The 16,966-nt window shown below is 43.6% G+C and overlaps 1 long non-coding RNA gene across 1 annotated transcript; it reads left to right on the top strand.

The window, feature by feature from the left end:
* Window positions 1–2,384: 2,384 nt before the first annotated feature.
* Window positions 2,385–4,855, top strand: LOC138757966 (uncharacterized). The gene is made up of 2 exons (XR_011354014.1): window positions 2,385–3,528; window positions 4,499–4,855. It is a non-coding gene; the product is annotated as an uncharacterized lncRNA (long non-coding RNA).
* Window positions 4,856–16,966: the final 12,111 nt, after the last annotated feature.

Here is a 16,966-nt window from a genome sequence, read left to right as displayed (position 1 = left end):
TAGGTGTGGCATTGATAGGGTAGACAGAATTTTTGTCCCAGGGTAAAATATCACACATAATATAAAACATGCATTTGAAATGAACCAAAGGCGAGTTTACAGATGACATGTAGGATAGGTTATTTACACAAAGAGTTATAGGTGCCTGGAATGGGCTGCTGTGGGTAGTGGTGGAAGCATATATGACAGTAGCATTTAAGAAGTTTCTAGATAGACACATGAATATGCAGGAAATCAAAGGATAGGCATCATGTAGAAGCAGGAATGTTTCAGTGAATTTTGAGCATCATGTTCTATACAGACATCATGGGCTGTAATCCTGTTCCTTCTGGTTCTGTGCTGTAGTGTTCTATGCTATATGTTCTGTGTATCACTTTCCTTCATATAGTTTCAGACCTGGGGAAAGATATAATGGTCTCTGATGGAATGAAATATTGATTCAAAGGGACTAAAGTTTTGAATTGTAAGAAATGGTTTCATATAGTAAGCTTTTATTCTAATGAATGTAGTGTGGCGGCACACATCCTCATGGCGAACCAGGCCCACTTGTATCGCCACGTGGCAGAGCAGCCATGGGGAAATGGTGTCGTCAGAGGTTTCTCTCTGACTCCAGCATCCCTTCCAGCGCCCACCCTGGGCAGCGATTATTATGTCACAATGCACCAGGTGACTGAGCTCATGCTGCCCTTATAAGGGGACGCTGAATTTGAATAAAAACTGTCGTTAACGACCCTCAACATGGTCGCTGTGTTTCTCTCACTGCTTACACCGCCACAGTGGTGACCCCGACGAGCCCAGATGTTTTTCTGGACTCAAAACACCATGGATACAGAAGGGGTTAATGTTGTCTCTATCAAGCTTTCCCCCTTTTGGACCCACCAACCCAGAAGGTGGTTTGGGCAGGTGGAAGCACAATTTCAACTCCGCAACATCTCCTCAGACACCATGATGTTCTATCATGTCATGAGTGCTCTGGACCAAGATATGACAGTGAGGGTGGACGACATCATCCACCACCTCCCAGCTACGGGCAAGTTCACTGCCCTCAAAGACCTGCTGCTTGGAACTTTTGGGCTAACTCCCCAGCAATTGGCTTCCACGCTCCTTCACCTAGATGGATTTGGGGACCGTAGTCTGTCAGCGTTGATGGACGAAATGCTGGCCCTGGCGGAAGACCACAAGCCTTGTTTTCTCTTCCGCCAGATATTCCTGGAACAGATGCCGGAGGACATCCAGCTGCTCCTCAGATGAAGACTTCTCGAACCCAAGGAGAGCAGCAGACCATGCGGATGCCCTCTGGCACATGAAGAGGGAGAACGAGGCAGCCCTCAACCAGGTGGCATGTCCAGGAGCCAGCCGACTGCAAGCCGCTCCCAAGATGAAGCCAGAGGAGGGCCAGTCGACCTGGTGTTTCTCCCACCAGCACTGGGCAGCACAAGCCCGTAAGTGCTGCCAGCCCTGCGGCTTTCAGGGAAATGACCAAACCAGCCGCCATTGATGGCTGCGACAGCTGGCCACACAAACAGCCTCCTTCATATGATGGACAGACCTATAAGCCGCCAATTCCTGGTGGACACAGGGGCTGAGCTCAGAATCCTTTCCCCCACAGCATTAGAGACTCGCACCCGATCTCGAGGTCCAAGCCTGCGGGTGGCCAATGGCTTCACCTCAGGTCCTACAGCACCCGCAGGGCACAGATCCAGAACAGGAAGGAAAGGTTCCACTGGAGGATCATCCTAGCCTCTGTGGGCACCGCGCTGTTAGGGGCCAACTTCCTCAGAGCTCACGGCCTACTGGTTGACATGAAGGGCAAAAGGCTGGTCAATGCCCGAATGTTCCACTCCACCCAACTGGACACAGCAGAAGCCCGCAGGCCCGAAATTGCCACCGTAGCTGCCACCAGGGACGAGTTCAATTAGATCCTCCACGAATTCACCGCCATCTTAGAGCCACAGTTCAACACTGCCCTGCCCTAGCATGGGGTCTTTCACCACATCTCCATACAGGGCCCCCTGCTGCATGCTAGACCTAGATGGCTGCTGCCTGAGAAGCTCCAGCAGTCAAAGGAGGAGTTCTCCAGGCTCCAGGAACTGGGAATTGTCCAGCGCTCAAACAGCGCCTGGGCATCACTGCTCCATATGCTCCCAAAATCGTCTGGGAGCTGGAGACCATGTGGGGACTACTGTCAGTTGAATGACACAACCACTCCCGACAAGTACCCGGTGCCCCACATACAGGATTTCTCCGCCAACCTCCACGGCGCATGCATCTTCTCCAAAGTGGACCTCATGCGGGGATACCAACATATTCCGGTATATCCGATGCCGGAGGTGCACTTGGCACTTTTTATGGACACCTCAGCTACAGCAGTGGGGGGGGGGGGGAGGGGTGGGGGTGGTTCTGGAACAGTGGCTCGATGGAAAATGGAGCCCGCTAGTTTTTTGCAGCAAGTAGCTGCCCCTGCCTGAGCTCAAATACAACGCTTTCGACCGGGAGCTCTTGGCACTGTATTTGTCCATCTGCCATTTCCGCTACTTCCTCGAGGGCAGGTCATTCACAGCCTTCACAGATCACAAGCCCCTCACTCAAGCACTGGCGATGGCCAAGGATCCGTGGTCAACCAGACAGCAGTGTCACCTCTCTTATGTGTCTGAGTTCACGACCGACATCTGGCACAGGGCCAGCAAGGACAATGTAGTTGTGGATGTGCTCTTCCATCCAGCCATCAACGATCTCGCGCCTGGCTTGGATTACAAGAAACTGGCTCAGGTACAGAGGAATGATGCGGAGACACAGACCTTGCAGACCGCCATCTCGGGCCTCAAACTCAAAGCTGCCTGGGTGCCCAGCCGCACTGGAGGGCAAAAGTCTTCAGTCTGATCCATGACCTCGCTCACCCAGAGGCAAAGACAACTGTGCGGATGATTGTGGAGCCATTTGTGTGGCACGGGCTGAAAAAGGAGGTGGAAGAACTGGCCAGGAACTGTACCTGATGCCAGACCTCCAAGATCCAGCGACACACATGAGCCCCCAACCAGAACTTCGACCCTGTGGTTTGCAGATTCCAACACATCCACGTTGATGTCATCGGGCCCCTGCTGGTGTCCAAGGAGGCTCGTTACCTCCTCACGGTGGTGAATCTGGCCACAAGGAGGCCATCCCGCTTAAGGAGGCCTCCACAAAGACGTACGCCAGGACTCTGGTTACCCAATGGATCACCCATTTCAGAGTCCCAGCGCACATCACTAGCGACAGAGGGGCGCAGTTCATGTCTGCCCTATGGACTCAGATGGTGAAGCTCCTGGGGGATCAAGCTCCACAACACCACAGCATACCACCCGCAGTCCAACGGGTTGGTGGAGAGGTTTCCACAGGCACTTGAAGGCATCGCTTATGACCAGGCTCTCTAGACCAGACTGGCGGACGAACTACTACCCTGGGTCATCCTCGGGATTATGACGGCACCCAAGTAGGACCTGCTGGCTTCAGCAGTGGAGATGGTCTATGGTGCACCTCTTACCCTGCTGGGTGAGTTTTTTGGCTCAAACCCTAACACCACAGCTACCAACAAAAACTTGCTGGTGGACCTACGCAGGTGACTGACCTCCCTAGTTACCCCACCCCCGACATGCCACTGCACTTGTCCGTTTCATCTCCCCAAAGAGCTCGACTCGGCCCAGTTCGTTTTCATGCGGAAGGGACCACAAGGTGCACTGCTACAGTGACCGTATGAGGGGCCATACAAAGTCTTGCACCGGTCCTGCGGAACCTTCACCCCGGACGTTGGGGGGAGGAAGAACTTTTTATGGTGAACCGCCTGAAGGCGGCCCATCTGAACTTATCACAGCCAGTCCAGACAGCCGCACCCAAGTGCCGGGGCCGGCCGCCAAAATGACAGGACGTGTATCCGGTTCTGGTGCGTGTTGTGTGGCGGCGCACATCCTCATGGTGAACCGGCCCTGCTTATATTGCCATGTTGCGGGGCAGCCATGGGGAAATGGTGTCATCAGAGGTTTCTCTCTGACTCCAGCATCCCTTCCAGCGCCCACCCTGGGCAGCGATTATGATGTCACAATGCACCAGGTGACTGAGCTCATGCTGCCCTTAAAGGGGCGTGCTGAATTTGAATAAAAACTATCGTTAACGCCCCTCAACGTGGTGGCTGTGTTTCTTCCACTGCTCACACCGCCACAATTGACAATTTTGAAATAAATTATTTTGAAGTGTTTAAAACAATTAATAAATTTAGGGTCAATTTGAAATTGTTTCCTTTTATAGCCATTCCTGGTGGAAATTTAGATATATTTTCCCAAAAAGTATAGTGACATTCTTGAAACATTCCTAAAACAAAAAAAAAATTGAAACTATGTGAACTATGACATTCAAATTTGAATTCAATAGATTATATCGATAAAATGTATCAAAAGGTTATTGAACTTAGACATAATAAACTACGGCCTAAGACATGAAGGGTTGAAATGTCTATATCTCTTCCTAGGTCCTTTGAAAGATTTGAAAATCTCTCTGCAACATCACCCTCCACCTCTTCCATAAGTTTAACTGATGGATTGAGCTGATCAATTACACAAGGCCATTTCTGTGCTTCTTTTTGGAATCATGTTGTCACCGTGGATGTTTCCACCAAATTAAATGGATTATTTGACATTGCTGATGGCATCAATTCCAGCTTGGAGTCGTGCTCATGATGGAGGCTGTCATTCAAAGTGCATTCATTTCTCGCAAGCTACTCTATTGTCCAAGCTTGACAGGTTTGTTGAGTAGACATCTGCAGGTCTCTGATGGATAGTTTTCATTAACAGCAAAAATATCGCAATAAAAGTATCACTAACATGTATCCCAGAGCCTGTTACCATTATAATTTAGTCTATGTGGAATTCTGAATCCAAAGCACATCCTAATTAAACATATCACTTAGGCCAGAATGCAGGACTGAATTAGATTCAGTCAATTCATCCAGTGGAAGCTTCATTCCAATCAGCCACAGCCAAAAAGTCGGATACTCAATAGCATCTTTAGAAAACAACAAAGGCAGTGAAAATCTGTGGCTGAACTGCAGCCACCTTTGGCCAATGCTTTGAATACAAAAATAATGTTCATAACAGAGAACCTTGGCATGAAGGTATTGATATTCCTGCCATGAGAGATTTAGCATCTGACTTTACAATGATAGATGGTTGCAGTGTAGCATGGATGGTGGAATGACTGCAAAGACAATTCATTGACAATAAGATTGAATTTGTTCGAGGTGGCATGTGCATTGAACCAGATAGTGTCATAGACTGACAATTTATGACCATTAAATCTGATTCAATTTTAACCTTATTACAACAGGCTGCAACTCATTTAATGCAGGTAATGTTAAATGACGTTTCTCTCAGCATTTTCAAAATTCTTATCTCTGCATTTATTTTATGTAAAATTGTCTTCACAAACCTATTTCCTTTGCCACCTTAACAATGTAAATGTTTCTCCTTGTCAGTTTCTCACCCATTCGCTTTCAAATCTGCCATCATCTAACTCCTCGAAACAAGCAACTTGACCCCTTTTGCAAATTACAATCCATGATAACTCTCTCCCTTATCTTCTGCTGTCCTCTTCCAAATTCATGACTTCACCTCAACTGTATTTTTGAAAGTCCTAATTTCAGATCTTATTTGTTTATTAAACATTGGTATTCTTAATAACGTTAACATCCCTATCTGCCTTAAAGAATGTGGTGGCAAGTTACCAATGTTAACTGCAGCAGTTCACATTGTGAATGCATTTCCACAGTTTGCCGCATAGGTTACAAATCTCTGTGAAGAAGAACAAATACAATTTTTGAATTGTTTTATTGTCATTTGTGCTGAGATACAGTAAAAAGCTTCGTTTCAGGTGCTAACCAGGTAAGTCAACTCATACAGCAGATAGTGCAATAACAAAACAATTAAACAAAAACAAATTTAAAAATGACAACAGTATCAGGAGTAGTGTTACAATGTCAATATTGCAGGGTTTAGAGAAAAGTACAAAAACATAGTGCAGGATAGGGAGAACAGTGCACAGACACCATCTTTTGCCAGTGCGAAACCCATTGAAGAGTCTGATAACAGTAGGAACTAAACAGTTGTTAAATCTTGAGATTCAGGTAGATGTATCAGCAGGAGGTATGAACAGATTTGATGAAGGGGAAGACTGTTTACATGATGTTTAAAACTTTCTGTAATTTCTTGCAGTCATTTGAGAGGCCACAGTAGTGTGTGCCTTGTAATAGAGAATATAGGCGATGCCATTCCCATGCATCGGTGGTCTTATCCTTTCAGATGGTAGAAATTTCACTTCTAGGAGATGCTCCAAGAGCAGTCTTGTTTTTTTATTCCCTATATGACACACACTGTAGTAGAAATAAGAGAGTGATTAGGTTAGAGGACAGATGCCAGGCAGATGGTTGAGTCCTTTATTGAGTCCTGAAATCTAGTCGAGTAGCTGTCACACCTTCACATTTCTGACATTTGCCTTTTAAGTAATGGAATGTCTCTGGGGACTCAGGTGATGAGTCTTTCACCACAGAACGCTGACTCTCTGGCCTGTTCTTATGGCTATGGAACTCAGATTATCTAAGTACATCTAGTTATGTTTTTCATCAAAGTAGAGGATTTGATTACAGAAATATGATTGAACTGAAGTTTGGTTCCTGTTTGTCAGGGATGTCATAGTGTTGTATATTTAGGACAAAATATTTAAGACAAAATATTACTTGACTCTTCTCAGCCCAGGCCTGAACATTGCCTAGGACTTGTTGGATGTGGCATGGACAATTTCATAATTTGTGCAGATGCAGATAGCTTTGGGTGAATATTATGGAATCATCAGTGGATATTGTCATTTCTGACCTTATAATAGATAGAAGGTAATTGACGAAGCAAGTGAAGACAGATGAGCTAATGACACTGCCCTGGGGAAGACCTTATAATGATATCATTTGCAATCTCCATTTCCCACAGCTGGAAAATACTTCAACTAGTAGAGAGTTTCCCCATGAGTCTCATTGATTTTAGTTTTAACAAGCACCTTGAAAACATGTTCATTGAAATTCTGCAATACACAAAGGTGCTGGATAAACTCAGCAGGCCATACAGAATTGATTGGAAGTAAAAGGTAATCAACATTTAGGATCTGAGCCCTTCATCAGGAATCTCATTTGCAGCCTAAAACCCAAAATGCTGATTGCCTTTTACTTCCTGTGGATGCTACATAATCTTCCGCATTCCTCCAGTGTGCTGCACTCGACCCTGACATCGGCAGATATTCCTGTTTAACTCCATTTCACTGCTCCACTACGATGTCTCTTTGAGAGATGCCTACCCTGAAGAAATTATTCAATTCATATAACCATATAACCATTTACGGCATGGAAACAGGCCATGTCGGGCCTTTGAGTTTACCCCGGTTCACTAGAACAAACTCCACTAGCTCAACCCTCCCACTCTCTGCCCGTAACCCTCCAACCCCCTCACCTCCATGTACACATCCAACCTTCTCTTAAATGACAGAAGGGACCCTGCCGCAACTATCTCATTTGGAAGATCATTCCATTCTGCCATCACTTGCTGAGTGAAAAAGCCTCCTCTAATATTTCTCCTGAACTTTTGCCCCCTTACCCTTAACTCATGTCCTCTTATTCCAACCTCCCCTGCCCTCAGGGGAAAGAGTCTGTTTATGTCTAGTCGATCTATTCCTTTCATAATTTTAAATACCTCTATCAAGTCCCTTCTCATTCGTCTGCGTTCCAATGAATAAAGTCCCAATGAATCATCATCAAACATTGCCATTTCTGACCTTATGATGAATACAAGGTCATCTGAATCTGCACTTTTTCTTGTCTAACTTCAGTCTTGATTTCAAGAGCCATTATTCCAACCTTATCTTTGGAATCTGACTATTTCACTCAGTTTTGAACCAAAGCTAACAGAAGGCCTGGTACTGAGTGGCCCTGATGAAATCCAAATTATCGATCACTGTGCATGTATTAGCAATTAAAATCTAATAGCACTACTGGTGACACTTTGCATCTTTTGATGAGAAATCAATGAGCATGCACTGGTGGATAGTAATTCATTAGGTTGGAATTGGACAACTATTTATGACAAGGGCATAACTGGGCAAATCTAACAGGATCAGGCAATCTCAGTGGTGTAGCTCTTCTGGAAGAGGTCATGTAATTACAGTTCTGGATGATGTAAAGCAAAGTGGTTTGCTGAGCTACAAATGCATCACATCTGCTCAGTTCCACATCAGTGCAGGAGGTCAATAATGCTGGCAGCTGACCTACAGGTTGTTTCTCACTTCCAATTCTCACACCAACGTAGACATCAGGGGCAGAGCCAAGAACAGATTGGTCCAAATGTAACTTCTAGCTAAAAGGAACCTCAGGTCTAAAGTCATCTTAAATCAATTTCTGCTAAATACCTCCCAATCACTAACTTATCCAACATCTCTATCTCACTTCCTCCAGCTCCCCACATCCTCCTTACCTTCCCTCTCCTATCAGAGAGGTACCCCTCTCCTGTATGCACCCATGACCACTTACCTATTAGTCTGTGTTCCTCCCTAGCACTTTCTCCTCCCCCCCCCCCCACCCAACCATTTTATTCAGCATCTACTTGTTTTTGCTTTCCCTGATGAAGGGCCCAGTCTGAAACATTGGTCACTTTTACTTTCTCTGGATGGTGTGTGACCTGCCGAGTTTCTCCAGCACTTTTTGTGTATTGCATTAAAATACTTTCCTTCTCTTTCCCATGATCCTCCTTCATTCTTACATGGCCCTGAAGGTTTGAGTTCATCCAGTCCTGGATTCTTATGAAACCACTTACTCCTTTGGTGTGCTATTTGTAGTTTTGTTTTCAGATTTTAAAGTTCTAGCCACCTGCACTATATCCCTGAGCCTCACTAACTCTTTACAGCTTTCTCTTTTAAGACCCTGTCTTGGGTAAACTTATACCTCTCATTTTGTTCATTTTAGATTGGTCACAGTGTTTGAGCTACCGAAAGAAAATAGACACACACACCGAGAGCAGTTCAGATTATACAAATGTTTATTACAAATTCAAAAGCTGATTTCACACTACAATATGCAAGCCCTTCCCAACTATATTTATCAACGCTTGGACTGGTCCCAACTGCCGAAGCGAGGCAACGACTGCACACTTGTAGTTGGTTGTCAGGGCGCTGGTAGCAGCTTCTCCACCTCCCCTGACCGGGACGTTAGCTGGACTCCAGAAATTCTTCTTCTTGCTGAGAGATGTTGCCACCTCTGGGAGAGGCTCAAACTTCAGAAGCGGGATCATGGCTTATATTACCCAAAAACTGCTTACCCAAGCACCTATTCCCAGCACAGCAAGAAAGATAAGCAAGCAAGCTAGCATGCTAGGCTTCTAACGAATAACACAATTTTCAGCTTATCACTTTGAATACAATGGTTTATTTTGCATCAAGGCTAGGCCTCTGACAGTCTGTGACCAAAACAAACAGGAAGATTAAATGTTCTTGTTACACAGATGTCCTTTCGTCAGATAACAGCATCTATGGCCCCTTGGTGGAATTTAGCTTATGTCTGCTGATTCTAAAACACAAGCAGGTTCTCAGCCTTGCAGGACCCAGAGCTGCAAGTTTAAAAAAACAGGTTAGAATCTTCCATTACAGACCCTTTTAAAACCTATCTCCTGTCCAAATATCCTTCTTTATTTGGTTTTAGTTTTTCTTCTACTCATGTTCCTGAACAACCACTTAGAACATTTTTTCTCAGTTTAAAGCGTAATGCAAATGCATGTTTCAATTGTAATTTATGCGGTTTTCCATTCTGAGAGGAAGCATTAATAAACTGTTATGAAGAAATAGTCAAAATTACCATTGTACACACAGTTCAGATTATCACATAATCTCCCATCCTTTCCATCAATTCCATCTAGATGTTCTGTTGCACCGTTAAAGCAGCAAACATATTAAAAGACTCATCTCATCCAAGCCATACTTTTTCCTCCTCCCAGCAAAAAGATTCATAACTGTTAGGTCACGCACCACCAGATTCGAGGACACTTTCTTTCCTGATGCTATCAGACTCCTCAACAACCTCACGCTCATAAAATAATGTTGCCCTTGCTCTGTTCTTCGCAATCTCTGCACTCTGTGCTGCCTTCTATTTGCCATACTCATATATGTGTTGACTTGCTGGATAGCATGCAAAGCAAACCTTTCACTCTACCTTGGCACTCTGACAATAAACTCTGAACTTTCAACTTTTTCAAATTATGTCTTTTTCTGGAATAAGTTGCTTGTCATTTACGACTACTCCTTGATTCTTGAAACGGTGAACTTTTTATATCATCATACTGTGTTTGTTTGGAATGATCATTGTCCCAGAGTTATTAATGTATATGTAGTCTTTCTCTTGCTATGTTTTGAAAAAATAATCTCTACCACATGAGACTGCATCACATAAATGCAAAAGAATGGTATACTGCAGACTGTCATCATGAATCCCTTGATAATTTTCATGCATAATAATGGAACAACCAGAATATTAACTCAGGTACAAGCACATACCTAAATAACTGCAAAGTTTATGGGAAGTTTCCATAGTGATTGAGTCCAACTGATGTTCTCTGAAAAATTAATCCAAAATTATAAGAGATTTTATACCTGAATTTTGCCAGATCATCCAAATTTATTTAGTCCTATATTCTCCTCATGAAGATAACTTGATGGACATCCAGAAGTCTGGTGCTATCCCTCTAGACTAATGCAAAAGACTATCCAATCCAGGAGTAGTAATCTCCATGGTATCAAAATAATGAAGAATTCCAATGGTTCAGGTTATCAATGGGAAAATATCATCTGTTCTCTTGTTTATATTTGAGGAACATCTTGCAATCTTGGGTAAAGGAGGCACATGTTTCTTGGCAGGAACAGCTTCCTGCTTTATTTGATCTCTAAACAAATGTAAGATTGTATGAGATAGATGGCAGCTCCAAATGCAAGAGAAGGTTTTTCCTGCACTTAACTATTAGGGAGAATCAGAACCCTAACTTTTTGTTGATGTCAGCTGTTAGGAAAAAAAAATCCTTCATCTGAAAAAAAATCCACATTTGAATGATCTGGAACAATCAGCAAAGCTACTGAGATATATGCACGGTTTTATGGAAAGAACTTGATGACCCCAAAGAAAGCTCCATGTCCCCCTGTTGAACAGGCTCCCTGCATAGTCACAGCTGAGGTGAGGAGAACTCTATCCAAGGACGTCCTCCTCATTTCCAGCCTAATTAGAATTATGCTGAACAAGGCCCGGCAGTAGAAAAGTCAGCCATAGTCCTGCATCCCTCTTGCCCCTGATCAACTTACTTTATAGGTCAGATAAGTCAGCTTCTAAAAAGCCATTGCATTAGGGCAACAATACCATCCGTGCTTTCAATGAGGTTGATGCAGCATCAAATCTTCTTTGGCTTGGCTTCGCGGACGAAGATTTATGGAGGGGGTAAAAAGTCCACGTCAGCTGCAGGCTCGTTTGTGGCTGACAAGTCCGATGCGGGACAGGCAGACACGATTGCAGCGGTTGCAAGGGAAAATTTGTTGGTTGGGGTTGGGTGTTGGGTTTTTCCTCCTTTGCCTTTTGTCAGTGAGGTGGGCTCTGCGGTCTTCTTCAAAGGAGGTTGCTGCCCGCCAAACTGTGAGGCGCCAAGATGCACGGTTTGAGGCGTTATCAGCCCACTGGCGGTGGTCAATGTGGCAGGCACCAAGAGATTTCTTTAGGCAGTCCTTGTACCTTTTCTTTGGTGCACCTCTGTCACGGTGGCCAGTGGAGAGCTCGCCATATAACACGATCTTGGGAAGGCGATGGTCCTCCATTCTGGAGACGTGACCCATCCAGCGCAGCTGGATCTTCAGCAGCGTGGACTCGATGCTGTCGACCTCTGCCATCTCGAGTACTTCGACGTTAGGGGTGTAAGCGCTCCAATGGATGTTGAGGATGGAGCGGAGACAACGCTGGTGGAAGCGTTCCACCAGCAGCATCAAATACTCAGGAGACAATTGAAGAGAAATCAATAGGCTTTAATTCAATTGAGAATAGCATATCCCTACAGTTTGGTTGAACTGCACTGAGTTGCAGGGGGCTGTGAAATAGTTACCTTTATACCGGAGCCTGTGGGGCGGGGGGGGGGGGGTGGTGAGGGGGGCACAAGTGCAACCAGCCAATAGGCATGCTTGACCAGATAATTATACATTACAGTGATTTACCACAGAGGTGAAGGCTACCCTTGTGGAAGCTACAATGCTTGTGCATCAGAAGCCCAATGCTCTCCTCTCTCTCACTATCAATGCCTCTGAGAGTTCAGTGGGAGCTGTTTTAGAGCAAAAAAAAACACATAGGTGGGACATTGGAGACTCTTGTGTTCTTTTCAGCCAAATTGTAACCAGCTCAGTCAAAATATAGTATTCTCGGGCACGAGCTCCTGGCAATCTACCTCACAGTGCGGCATTTCTGATTCTGGTTGGAAGGATGAGTTTTTACCATTTACACTGACCATGGACTGCTTACATATACTATGGGTAGAAGCAAACACCATTATTCAACCCATGAGATATAACACTTGGATTTCATTCTGCAAATTTCCTCAGATATACAGCACATCGAAATGAAGGCAAATTTGGTGTCTGAAGCCCAGTCCAGATGAAACATTGATGCCTTACACATGACAGCGGTCATTGATTTCATGAAGATGGCTCAGGTGCAGCTCAATGATCCTGATCTCATTCAGTGCTGACAGATCAACACAGGTCTTCACCTAAAAGATGTATGCCTAGACGACTCTAGTGAGAGACTAATTTTAAAAAAAAATTTAGATATACAGCATAGTAGCAGGCCATCTCGACCCACGAGTCCATGCCACCCAATTTACAACCCATTAACCTATACCCCTGGTATGTTTTGAACAGCGGGAGGAAACCGGAGCCCCCAGAGAAAACCCACACAAACATGGGGAGAACATATAAATTCCTTACAGACAGTGTAGGATTCAAACCCAAATCTGGTCCTGATCACTGGCGCTGTAATGGTGTTGCACTAACCGCTACACCAACTGTACTTCTACTAGTGTGTGACTTTTCTAGAGATCAACCAAGGAATTTTGTACCCATGACAATGCAGCGGGAGGTTTTCATGGCCTTCCATAATGCCCTACCCAAGCACAAAACCACCGGTGAGGTTGATGATGATCGTTTTACTTGGCCTCATGTCAACCAGGATGTTGGATCATGGGCAAGGACTTGTTTGTAATGTCAGCATTCAGAAGTCTTGAGACATACAAAGTCCAGGCTTGGAGATTTTTCTGTTCCAGATGCTCGTTTAGCTCATGTGCACTTGGATTTGGTCAGTCTGCTCCTTCCACTGAGAGGATTCACTTATCTACTCATGTGTGAGGACCAAGTTACCAGATAGCAGGAGGCAATCCTTGTATCCAACATCTCTGTGGAGATTGCCACTCAGGCTTTCATTGATCGTTGAGATCCTTTTATTGGTGTCCCAAACATTATTACCATGAATCAAGGGGCTCAGTTTGAATCAATGCATTTTTGAGCTCTCATGGATCTGCTGGGCAGATCTGCTACAGCCTACCATCCACAATCTAATGGCCTTGTGGAACGTTTGAAGCTATGTTAATGGCAGGGGGTGATGTATCTCTTTGGAGTGAGTGTTTTCCCATTGTTCTTCTTGGCGTGCACACAGCTATAAAAGAGGATCTTGCATATTCGGCTGCAGGATTAGTGTATAGCACCACACTAACTCTACCTGGTGAACTTTTTGAGCATGCATTGGGATTAAGCTCTATGAACTGTCAGGTTATATCCATTATCTTCAGGAGAATATGCAGGGTTTAAGACCAACTCCTAACAGACGTTCGTCCACCGCAGTTTATGTACCTGTTACATATAATTTACACCACGGCACACAAATTCATGCATCATGACATGTTTCTCCATCTGCTCCAGCTGGTATATTCCAGTCCCTACAAGGCCAAGGAACAACATCCTAAATATTTTATGATCCAGTGGAATGGTAATGCTGAATCGGTTTCCCTTGATTGTTTAAAGCCTGCGCATATCAATGGCCCATTGGGTTTGGCACTGAGAGATGTCTGAAGCCCTGCCTGTCAGCTCCTCTGATGGTTGTCTGGGAAACTAGAATGGATCGAGACAGACTGTCTTCCCAATAGACTGTTTTGTAGAGCATCATATCCAATTAGTTGCCTTCTTGCATGACTCGGAGGCTGAGGTGGGGTGGGGAGGGGGAGGCGGGGAGCAGTTCCGGTCATGTACCTACCTTGGCCTTGCACCACAAGTTGTTCACAGGGGAGTCCCGTCCATTAATGTGATCTACCAGGATCACTGTCTGAAGAGGGCACTCAAAATCATCGATGACCCCTTCCATCCTGCTCACAGCATCTTTCAGCTGCTCCCATTGGAAAAGAGATCCAGGAGTATTACAGCCAGCGCCACCAGGCTGAGGAACAGCTTCTTCTCACAGGCAGTGAGAATGCTGAACACCCAAAGGAACTCCTCACAGTAACCATCTGAGACTCTCATATGTACAAAATAAAATTTATGTATTTATTTGTAGAGATGAAATACTTGTCCTGAATACGTATTGTTTGTTTTTATGTGTGTTATGTTTGGTTGTATGTTTTGCTCTGAGGACCAGAGAATCCTATTCCATAGGGTTGACAATCATATGACAATAAACTTGATTTGACTTGATTCAAATAACATCTGCAACTCATACGCAAGTCTGCCAAAGTTTCTCATTCGGCATCAATCCAAGTTCTTCTAACATATGATAGATTGGGCTAGAAGTTTTAAAAAATGGAAATAAGTTATCATGGGGGTATTGAATTCCATGTTTCCTGGGATTGAGCAGGAAGAATGAGAACATAATTTGAACACTAATCTTTTGAAATAATGTTAACTTAAGATTCAGAATTCAATAAAATTTTGAAGAAATATCAAATTTTCTAAAACAATTGCAGAATAAGGACTGACGGTTGCTATGTCAATGTCTGGCTTGCATAGGCTATGGAAAAATTGAGATGGAATTCAAATACAATGCACATATCATGGAGAGATTATTTGTACTGCCGTTTTCATATTTAATTTATTTTTAACGGCCATGTAAATACGTGGAGTTAATGTTTCTCATTATGAGGGCCATGGTACCCAGGTTAAATGAAACGTTGTATAGTGACCCACATTTTTAAAGATTAATTACATGTTAGCATTTTAAAACATACTTGTTTTTTATTTAATTGAAATGATTAAATCACTTTGTATTTATATTTTACAAGTAAGTAAAAATATAAATTAAAATAATTATCTGTTGCATGACGTCCATAAAGGCAATGTTTATTTGGCACACTGTTATATTACACAATTCAAATTTCAATACTAATACTTAATTACTAGCTCTGGCAAATCTCATACTCGAATAGATCTTGGGCCACGTATAGGATAGTTGATTATTTTTTTCACATTGAAGAATTCAGTACCTTGTCCCGTATTCATGTTATGATGCCACTCATAAGAGGAGATTACTTTCTACAGTTGTTGTCATTTTTACTGCTTTAGCTTACTTTTATATGGAATCATTTTACAAGATTGAAATCAACCTTAGTGATAGCATCTGCTGTTGTTTAGCATTTTTGATACATCAGTTGAACTATACACAGTTTGTAATGTTGAATTCCAATGTATCTGATGAGGCTTTATTTGTGACCAAACTTAAAGACACCGATACAATTCCAGTGATACAAAAGGGGGGGAAAAAATCCAATATTGTGATCACAACCCCAATGAAGTCTAAATAATTACTGGCCAGGCTTTCTCGCCCTGGATGAAAATGCAGAGTTCTAGTCAAATTCTGAGTGCTCTATTATTTAGGCTTGGCAATTGTATGGAAGCAATCCACTAATCGGGGAGCACTGCTGCAGATACTTACCCCTGGGACATTTATAATTGTTTTGCAGCAATAGATATTGTGAGTGGACACAGAATACAGAGGGATTTAGTGAGTAATTGAAGGACATCAGAGACAGTTGTGGTTAGAAATTTGGGCCCATGTTTTTCCGTGGATTTAATGAGTGAAGGGGGTACATGCTGTCATAGTTGCCGCCAAACTCAGTTCTCTCCACAGTTGCGAATGGTCCCAGTCTATACTTGCCCTTAAAGTGGTAGTCCCACTAAAATGAAATGCCTCGTAATAGCTTCCATTTGCCATACTCTTCCCCACTTTAATATTCAGCTGCTGTGCATTCCCCTGTGCATGGTTCCTAGAGAAGGAAAGAGCAGGGGGTCCCAATTCAAAGACAGATGTGAATATGCATGGTATTCTTCCTCCAAAATCCTCACATGGTGCAGCCTTCCTCTGATATTTGGGGTTGGATGATTAATTTTTATCAAAGTTCACCTTTGCCATGGAGACATTGGCCATTGCCATTAACTATAAATAATAATCCTCTAAATCTTTCTGATTGTTCTATGGAACTATTTCATGAGCTGCCAGTTTACAAATTCTTCAGTTTTCCAGAATTTTTCATAAATCTTTTGTTGTGCTTTATTTGTCAGCTGCAATGCTCTCAACCTTGTGTCAATTTGTAGGCCTGTTCAAGGCTGTCATCTGGGTTCCTGGCCAATATTTATAACTTTGTCAGCACATTTTGTATTTATCACATGTTGCTTACATGGGCACTTCCTATTAATATATTTCCTGGTTTACAAAAATGACAATTTTACTCTCGAGTTAAGTTCTTTGTGTCTCCCAAAATGGTGAATGGTGCTATGTAAATATGTTTTTTTTAGCTCTGTTACCTGTGCACACAGTACATCATGTGACTTGTTGACTTGTTTAGCACACATTTTGAAT

This window comes from Narcine bancroftii, chromosome 3 (genome assembly GCF_036971445.1).
Source record: "Narcine bancroftii isolate sNarBan1 chromosome 3, sNarBan1.hap1, whole genome shotgun sequence".
NCBI lineage: Eukaryota > Metazoa > Chordata > Chondrichthyes > Torpediniformes > Narcinidae > Narcine > Narcine bancroftii.
The sequence above is the reverse complement of the archived record's forward strand: the minus strand, read 5'-3'. Positions and strand labels throughout refer to the sequence as shown.